This window comes from Oncorhynchus tshawytscha, unplaced genomic scaffold (genome assembly GCF_018296145.1).
Source record: "Oncorhynchus tshawytscha isolate Ot180627B unplaced genomic scaffold, Otsh_v2.0 Un_contig_7605_pilon_pilon, whole genome shotgun sequence".
Taxonomy (NCBI): domain Eukaryota; kingdom Metazoa; phylum Chordata; class Actinopteri; order Salmoniformes; family Salmonidae; genus Oncorhynchus; species Oncorhynchus tshawytscha.
In genome coordinates this window covers 66,154-74,331 of record NW_024609055.1, presented here as the reverse complement: position 1 = coordinate 74,331, position 8,178 = coordinate 66,154, and positions in this window count along the sequence as shown.

Below are 8,178 nucleotides of genomic sequence, written 5' to 3'. Positions count from 1 at the left end.
TGTGCACTGATGTTGGACGATTAGGCCTGGCTCGCAGTCGGCGTTCCAATTCATCCCAAAGGTGTTCGATTGAGTTGAGGTCAGGGCTCTGTGCAGGCCAGTCAAGTTCTTCCACATCGATCTCGACAAACCATTTCTTTCTGGACCTTGCTTTGTGCATGGGGACATTGCCATGCTGAAACAGGAAATGGCCTTCCCCAAACTGTTGCCTCAAAGTTGGAAGCACAGAATCATCTAGAATGTCATTTTATGATGTAGTGTTAAGATTTCCCTTCACTGGAACTAACGGGCCTAGACCGAACCACGAAAAACAGCCAAAAGACCATTATTCCTCCTCCGCCAAAGTTGACATTTGGCAGTATGGATTGGGGCAGGTAGCATTCACCAAGCATCTGCCAAACCTAGATGAGTCCGTCGGACTGCCAGATGGTGAAGCGTGATTCATCGTGCTCCAGTCCAATGGTGGTGCGGTTTACACCACTCCAGCTGACGCTTGGCATTGCACATGGTGATCTTAGGCTTGTGTGTGGCTGCTTGGCCATGGAAACCCATTTCATGAAGCTTCCGATGAACAGTTCTTGTGCTGACGTTGCTTCCAGGGGCAGTTTTGAACTGAGTGTTGCAACCGAGGACAGACAATTTTTATGCACTACGCATTTCAGCACCTGGTGGTCCCGTTCTGTGAGCTTGTGTGGCCTACCACTTTGCGGCTGAGCCTTTGTCGCTCCTAGACATTTCCACTTAACAATAATAGCACTTACCGTTGACAGGGGCAGCTCTAGCAGGGCAGACATTTTAGGAACTGACTTGTTGGAAAGGTGGCATCCTATGACAGTGCCACGTTGAAAGTCAGTAAGGCCATTCTACTGCCAATGTTTATCTATGGAGATTGCATAGCTGTGTGCTAAATTGTATCAGTTGTCAGCAACGGGTGTGGCTTTTATAGCTGAATCCACTAATTTGAAGTGGTGTCACATACTTTTGTATATATAGTGTACTTACTCGCACAACTGATATTGGTATCATAATAGCATTTCTTATCCAAAGACAGCTTAAGGTATGAAAGCTCTTTAAATTTCCTGTTTATCAGAATGTCTGCCATTTGCTGCCAGCTTGGGATCAAAGGAAAAGTTCAAACTTGAGTCATACACCTCGAAATCATCCGTTATTTACATTACACTATTTCAATTTCTCCCTGTTTGTGATTCACCTTGGCAGAAGTTCATCCTTCATGCCTGAAACCGAATGAATTCCTTTATTCAACATGACTCACTTGTGGTTTGAGACCCAAAATGAATGAAGGATTTGTTCATCAGGCCATGACAAATAACCTCCACTATAGATAGGAACTTACCTGCCACTGGGCACAGACGTCATTTCAACGTCTAGTTTTGGTTTAAATTGGGTTGAGTTGTCAACTAACATGAATTTAACTTGAAATCAACAAAACATTTCACCATGTCATTGGATGTAGGTGGAAAAAGAAATTCACTGACATTGATGACTTTTTGCAAATCCAATCAGTTTCTCACTGTGATTCATCATCGCATTACTTTTTTTTGTTAAAATGAGCGAGGAAACAACGTTGATTCAACCAGTTTTTCCCAGTGGGTAGCCTCATACTGCTCAATGTATTGTCCGTGCCTTTACAAACACCTCTGAGACAGTGAGGACTAGTTAGATTTCAGGTGCCTGGGAGACTGCTGTTGAATAGGGTGACTTTCTCTCAGCCATGACCACGTCACTAACCATCCTGTGCTTACAGCCGCCCAGTGGTAATCAGCCTATCCCTTATTCCACCCAGCAGCTTGTCTCCTCTGACCAGAGGTTGAATCATATTTAATCACTTGTCGCTCCTGTTTATGGCTTTGAAGAGCTGATCGCAAATGTAATCACAACCATAGACTTAATGGGCATCTTTAATCTTAATGAGGCCCAGGGAAATCAATGGCATTTGGTACAGGCATCTAGCTGGGCTAATGAAGCACTCTCCTAATGAAGGAAAGGGGCACCCACTTGACCAACCCCCTAGCATAGAAGGATTGTCACAGTCACTTTGCCTCAGGGACCATTTCTGCTAATGCCAACATTAGGATGGCAATATACAAACCAACTTCGACAAAAATTCACCAATACTGGATTTTTAGGTAGACTAGCTCAGTTTTTACCTGATGCACATTGAGAGCCCCACAAGCAGCAGTGAAAGGTTCAGGGCCTGATGACCTGGTTAACAGAGCTCTTTGATATTCAATATTAAGATAATGAGACAAATACAAACTATCCAGTCAAACCTTTGAGTTGTTTGGTACCTCTGCCATCTAGTGGGCATCTGTCATAATGTAAGAAATACATTTATGAGCCTGCTAACTGAAAGCCTCATTAAATTTGCAGCCCCATCAATGGGAGAGCATGAGAAATGTAATGGTTTTACTTACATATTGCTGTCCTTTTCACCAATATTCACATTTAGTGTGCATCCCTCATTTCAACCAGTTTGCTGTAATATTCCCTCATGACTTCATGGGTCTCAACCCAGCTCTTGGTGGAATCCACAACAGATCTGTAAAACTCCTCCAGACACTTGGTAGAGGCAACAACATCAAGTTCACGCTCATCGCCACCAATAGTGAAGATTACATGCTCAATCTATCCAATGGTGTGGTAACCATACGCTCCAAAAGGCTGCAACGTAATTAGTGGACGTCATAACCTTGGGAGGGGCCCTTACCAGGTACTGACAGTAGGGCCAGCTGAGCCTGGGACTGGCGTAGGGCAGGGACGTCGCTCCCTTAAGTTCGTAACACTCACAAACTACCCAAAGAAAAAGCAACAAAGAAAGCCTTAGCATGAATGATTTATATGCAATTATATTAATAACAACAATAAAAAACGTAATGTTACTTGCATAATCCAGGTTCTCTGATATTATGAATGAGATATCACACATGGGATTCACCCGAATCTCAGAAGCTCGAAGAACCAATTACACACAACTGTTGGAAACAAACAGGTGAAGTGCCGAATGAGGTGAGCCCCTCCCCTCATTATAAGGAGCCAATTGCCTGCCTCCGATCATTCTCAACCATGCTGAACTTCCTCACACTCTTGCGAGTAAGGGTATGCAGTAAGATATCTCACTCATATCAGAGAACCTAGGTTACGCAATTAACCTTGAGTTATCTTTCAATTATTTGTTTCGATATCGCACATGTGGGAGATAGCCGACTCCCGTATCGCAAACATGCTTTCCGAAGCCAGGTAGTCTCAACATATCAACCCTCAGAGGCCCCGACACTGAAGACAGTATGCACCAAAGAAGGTGCAGTGATGTCAAGCCAGTAGAACCTCAAATATATGAGGGGATGCCACAGGAGGTTGGTGGTACCTTAATTGGGGAGGATGGGCTCATAGTAATGGCTGGAATGAGTTTGATACCACTCCATTCCAGCCACTTATGTGCCATCCTCCCCTGGCAGCCTCCTGTGGGGGATGCCCAACAAGCTGCATCGCAAATATCCTGTAAGGAGATACCCTTGAACAGTGACCAAGAGGTACTGTAGCCATACCCCTGGTGGAGTGAGCCCTCAGGCCCTCCAGAGTCTGTAACCCCTTGCTATTATAGACCAATATAATAATTCCACAATCCAATTGATGAGAGAGAGGTCTCACCCTAGCAGGGAGGTGCCCAGGACACAAAGAGTTGTTGCTCTTGTTCACAGCTCTCGCTCAAACCAGGTATATGCACAATGCATGTACTGGACACAAACAGTGGAGATGCTCTTCTTCCATAGAAGGGAAGGGCGGCGGGAGGAAGCCACAAGCTCCAAGGTGAAACAAATGTAATTGCCTCTAACCTTAAGCATAAATGTGAGGTTGGGCAACAAGGAAACCTTGAAAAAAATCCAATTAACTTAATCATGTAACAATTAACTCATTAGGATCTGGGGCACAACGAGAGCGATTTGTTAAAGAGTTACCATCTCCCGAATTAAACTCTCAAAAGGTCTTTACCTATCACATCTATAAACAGTCAACTTATTAATCATAACCTTGTATCATATCATCATTCTGAACATTCATAACCTCCTTGCATCTGCGAAAACCCCAGCCTTAGTTATGATTCAGTACTATACAAATTGGTATAATTAATTATTTACTAGCTAATTAAATGGGAACACAGGATAAACATACACACTCTGCACCGGTTAATGACTGGAGACCCTAGCGGAATGACAACAACATTGATGCTTGTTAAAGTAGAGATGGAGAGGGAGGGACACTTCACATTGGTACATTCTGAAACTACTCTCACCAACAGTAACCATATAAACTCAGCAAAAAAAAGAAACGTCCCTTTTTCAGGACTTTTTTTTAGTAAAAATCCAAATAACTTCACAGATCTTGATTGTAAAGGGTTTAAACACTGTTTCCCATGCTTGTTCAAATAACCGTAAACAATTAATGAACATGCACCTGTGGAACAGTTGTTAAGGCTCTAACAACTTACAGACGGTAGGTAATTAAGGTCTGTTGGTAAAATTATGATTAAATGACTGAACAAATCATTTTAAATGAACTGTAACTAAGTAAAACGTATACTCTGTTTTATTATATCTGATTAACAATATGAGTTCATAAGAAGGGATTGTGAGACACGGACAAGGAGTAATTAAAGTTAATGAACACCATTTCAACTAGGAAGAAACAAATGGGTTGTGGACTGTGAAAACAGAAGGTCGTTAACCTATGGTTGACCCTACAGAAACTTAGCTCTGGGGTTTTTAGATAAGACAGTGAGTGCATTCCTAAGTTTTCTGTTAATTAGAACTGTCAGCTCAGTGGTGATTGATAATGTTGAGGGGTCAAAGGTTACCTGGGAGTGTGTTAGTAAGTTAGAATGAACTTTTCACCTCACTTTGTCCCGGTCGAGAGGAGGGGATTCTGTTAAAGCAATGAAATGACGTCATGATCTGTGTATAAACTGTTGTTCGTGGTTAAGTGGCAGCGCGCTCCGAGAATAAATTCTGTTACCTATTATTGAAAGACTGGTCTGCGTCTATTTTATGCAAACAAGAATCTTACAAATTCTCATAAAATAGATTAAGGGTTTTCAATTAATGAAAGCACACTGGCATAATTAAATTACACTAACAGGTCACAGTTATGAAAACTTAGGACACTAAAGAGGCCTTTCTACTGACTCAGAAAAACACCAAAGGAAAGATGCCCAGGGTCCGTGCTCATCTGCGTGAAGATGCCTTAGGCATGCTGCGAGGAGGCATGAGGACTGCAGATGTGGCCAGGGCAATAAATTACCATACTGTGAGACGCCTAAGACAGAGCTACAGGAAGACAGGAAGGACAGTTGATCGTCCTCGCAGTGGCAGACCATGTGTAACAACACCTGCACGGGATCAGTACATCCGAACATCACACCTGCGGGACAGGTACAGGATGGCAACAACAACTGCCCAGGTTACACCAGGAACACATAATCCCTCCATCAGTGCTCAGACTGTCCGCAATAGGCTGAGCGAGGCTGGATTGAGGGCTTGTAGGCCTGTAGTAAGGCAGGTCCTCACCAGACATCACAGGCAACAACGTCGCCTATGAACACAAACCCACAGTTGCTGGACCAGACAGGACTGGGGAAAAGTGCTCTTCACTGACGAGCTGCGGTTTTGTCTCATCAGGGGTGATGGTCAGATATGCGTTTATCGTTGAAGGAATGAGCGTTACACCAAGGCCTGTACTCTGGAGATGTATCGATTTGGAGGGGGAGGGTCCGTCATGGTCTGGGGCAGTGTGTCACAGCATCATCGGACTGAGCTGGGTGTCATTGCAGGCGAACTCAATGCTGTGCATTACAGGGAAGACATCCTCCTCCCTCATGTGGTATCCTTCCTGCAGGCTCATCCTGACATGACCCTCCAGCATGAAAAGGCCACCAGCCATACTGCTAATTCTGTGTGTGATTTCCTGCAAGACAGGAATGTCAGTGTTCTGCCATGGCCAGCGAAGAGCCCGGATCTCAATCCCATTGAGCACATCTGGGACCTGTTGGATCGGAGGGTGAGGGCTAGGGCCATTCCCCCCAGAAATGTCTGGGAACTTCCAGGTGCCTTGGTGGAAGAGTGGTGTAACATCTCACAGCAAGAACTGGCAAATCTGATGCAGTCCATGAGGAGGAGATGCACTGCAGTACTTAATGCAGCTGGTGGCCACACCAGATATGGACTGTTACTTTTAATTTTGACCCCCCTTTGTTCAGGGACACATTATTCCATTTCGGTTAGTCACAGGTCTGTGGAACTTGTTCAGTTTATGTCTCAGTTGTTGAATCTTGTTATGTTCATACAAATAGTTACACATGCTAAGTTTGCTGAAAATAAACGCAGTTGACAGTAAGAGGACGTTTCTTTTTTTGCTGAGTTTACTTGGGGTTCGCCGGGGTCTCTCGGTGAACAGGGCAGCCTTAGAAAGGGGATTGGGCCTTTGAGGCATGCTTGTAAGGTTCTGATTGTCCAAAATGGTTCCAACAACCTTCTACGGTTGTCCTTCTTCGTAGTTGACCGGTTTCAAGTGACTTGTCATGTAGTCCTGAACACAACTACAGAGTTGACTTTTCTTCCATTCAGTCATGAAGAGGCTTCTTTGAAGATAGGCTAGCAAGCCATATCGATGGTTTGAGCAGAGTAACAGGATGGTCCTACTTAAATTCACTTTCTAAGATACTTTACTTAGGACAGTTAATCAGCTGTACCAGTGATAGTCTCCACCTCGTGTTGAGATTCAAACTTCAAACCACTTTAAACCCACAGCAGCAGCTTCACGCTTTTCTGGTCCCATGTTTTTTTTTCTTAACCCATCATTTATAGATTTAGCTGTAAAGGGGCAGTTCCGGCAGGCTGGCACACTCCCTGACCTCACTCCGGGGCGGTGACTACTCACTGTGCAAAGTTCATGGAAAACAATTATCTTATAGCTTCTCAAATCACATCCCTCTCTTAACAAAAACACTTTCATAATGTATTATATTGCATGCACAACGCATAGTAAACTTCATATATGTAGTGGGTATACTTTCCAAGTTACAGTATTTCCTTTATAACATGTTTAGTGACATCGCAAAATAACAAACAAATGACATTAGTGTTCTATAGATCGGCTCTGACCATTCCCCACATTCTACGTTAGAAATATTGTTCCAGTATTCACTTTTGAACATGTTAGAGTTTCAGCGTGAAAAAGTCTGCTGAGACAAAGCACATTCCTTTTGTGAATCTTGAGAGCGCAGGCCTGAATCTTCTCCCTTGATTTATAACAGGGCATAAGTTGTTAATCCCCACTAATTCTTTCCTTCCCCTTCTATGGGTGAGAGGGGGTATGATCGAAGTTATTCATTGCAAACCTGATCTGACCTATTTTGGATCCCGTGGACAGTAATCACACAGAAGTTTAGCTGCGTAAAAGCCTGTCATCAAGCATGTTGCATGTTTCCCAGTTGAAATAGTTTGCACATATATTCTGACATAATTGTGTGATGTTTTTGTTCGTTTTAGTGTTCTGCAGTTCCGAGAAATACTGCACCAAACATCTTAGTTGAATGTAAAATGGCAAAAAATGTCCAAATTAATTGATTTATCTTCGATTAATTCGGACTATTATGAGGACGTGTATACTGGCTATTTGTTGCTATTGCGTCTCAAGAGGGACAAACTATAATATTGCCGCTTTCAACATTTTCAAGCGAAGGTCTTAAGGGAATATGCGAGGCACAGACATTCACTTCTCCAAGCAGAGTTCTGCTAGGAGCAAACCAAACGTGTGTTTGCAGCCTCCTTAACACTGCGTCTCCTTCTCCCCGCACGGAGTTTGCCCACTCCAGAGCTCTCCCCGAGAGGCATGAGACGAGGGCAGACACTCTCTCCCTCTCCAAGGGAGCTGGTTCCGGACAGGGCGGGTAGAGGTAACCCCGGTTGCGCTGGTCGAGGCACTGGAAAGACTTCCTGTCTCTCCCAGCGGTCCATGGTCTGGACAACGCGATCCATCATGGCACCAAGATGAGCACTCCTCGACTCCTCTAACCGGGGTCCTTGCTCCTGCTGACTCCATGGTTGGGTGTGTAATTCTGTCAGGGTGTGTCCGGGAGGCAAAATCAGGTGCAGGAGAGCAGAG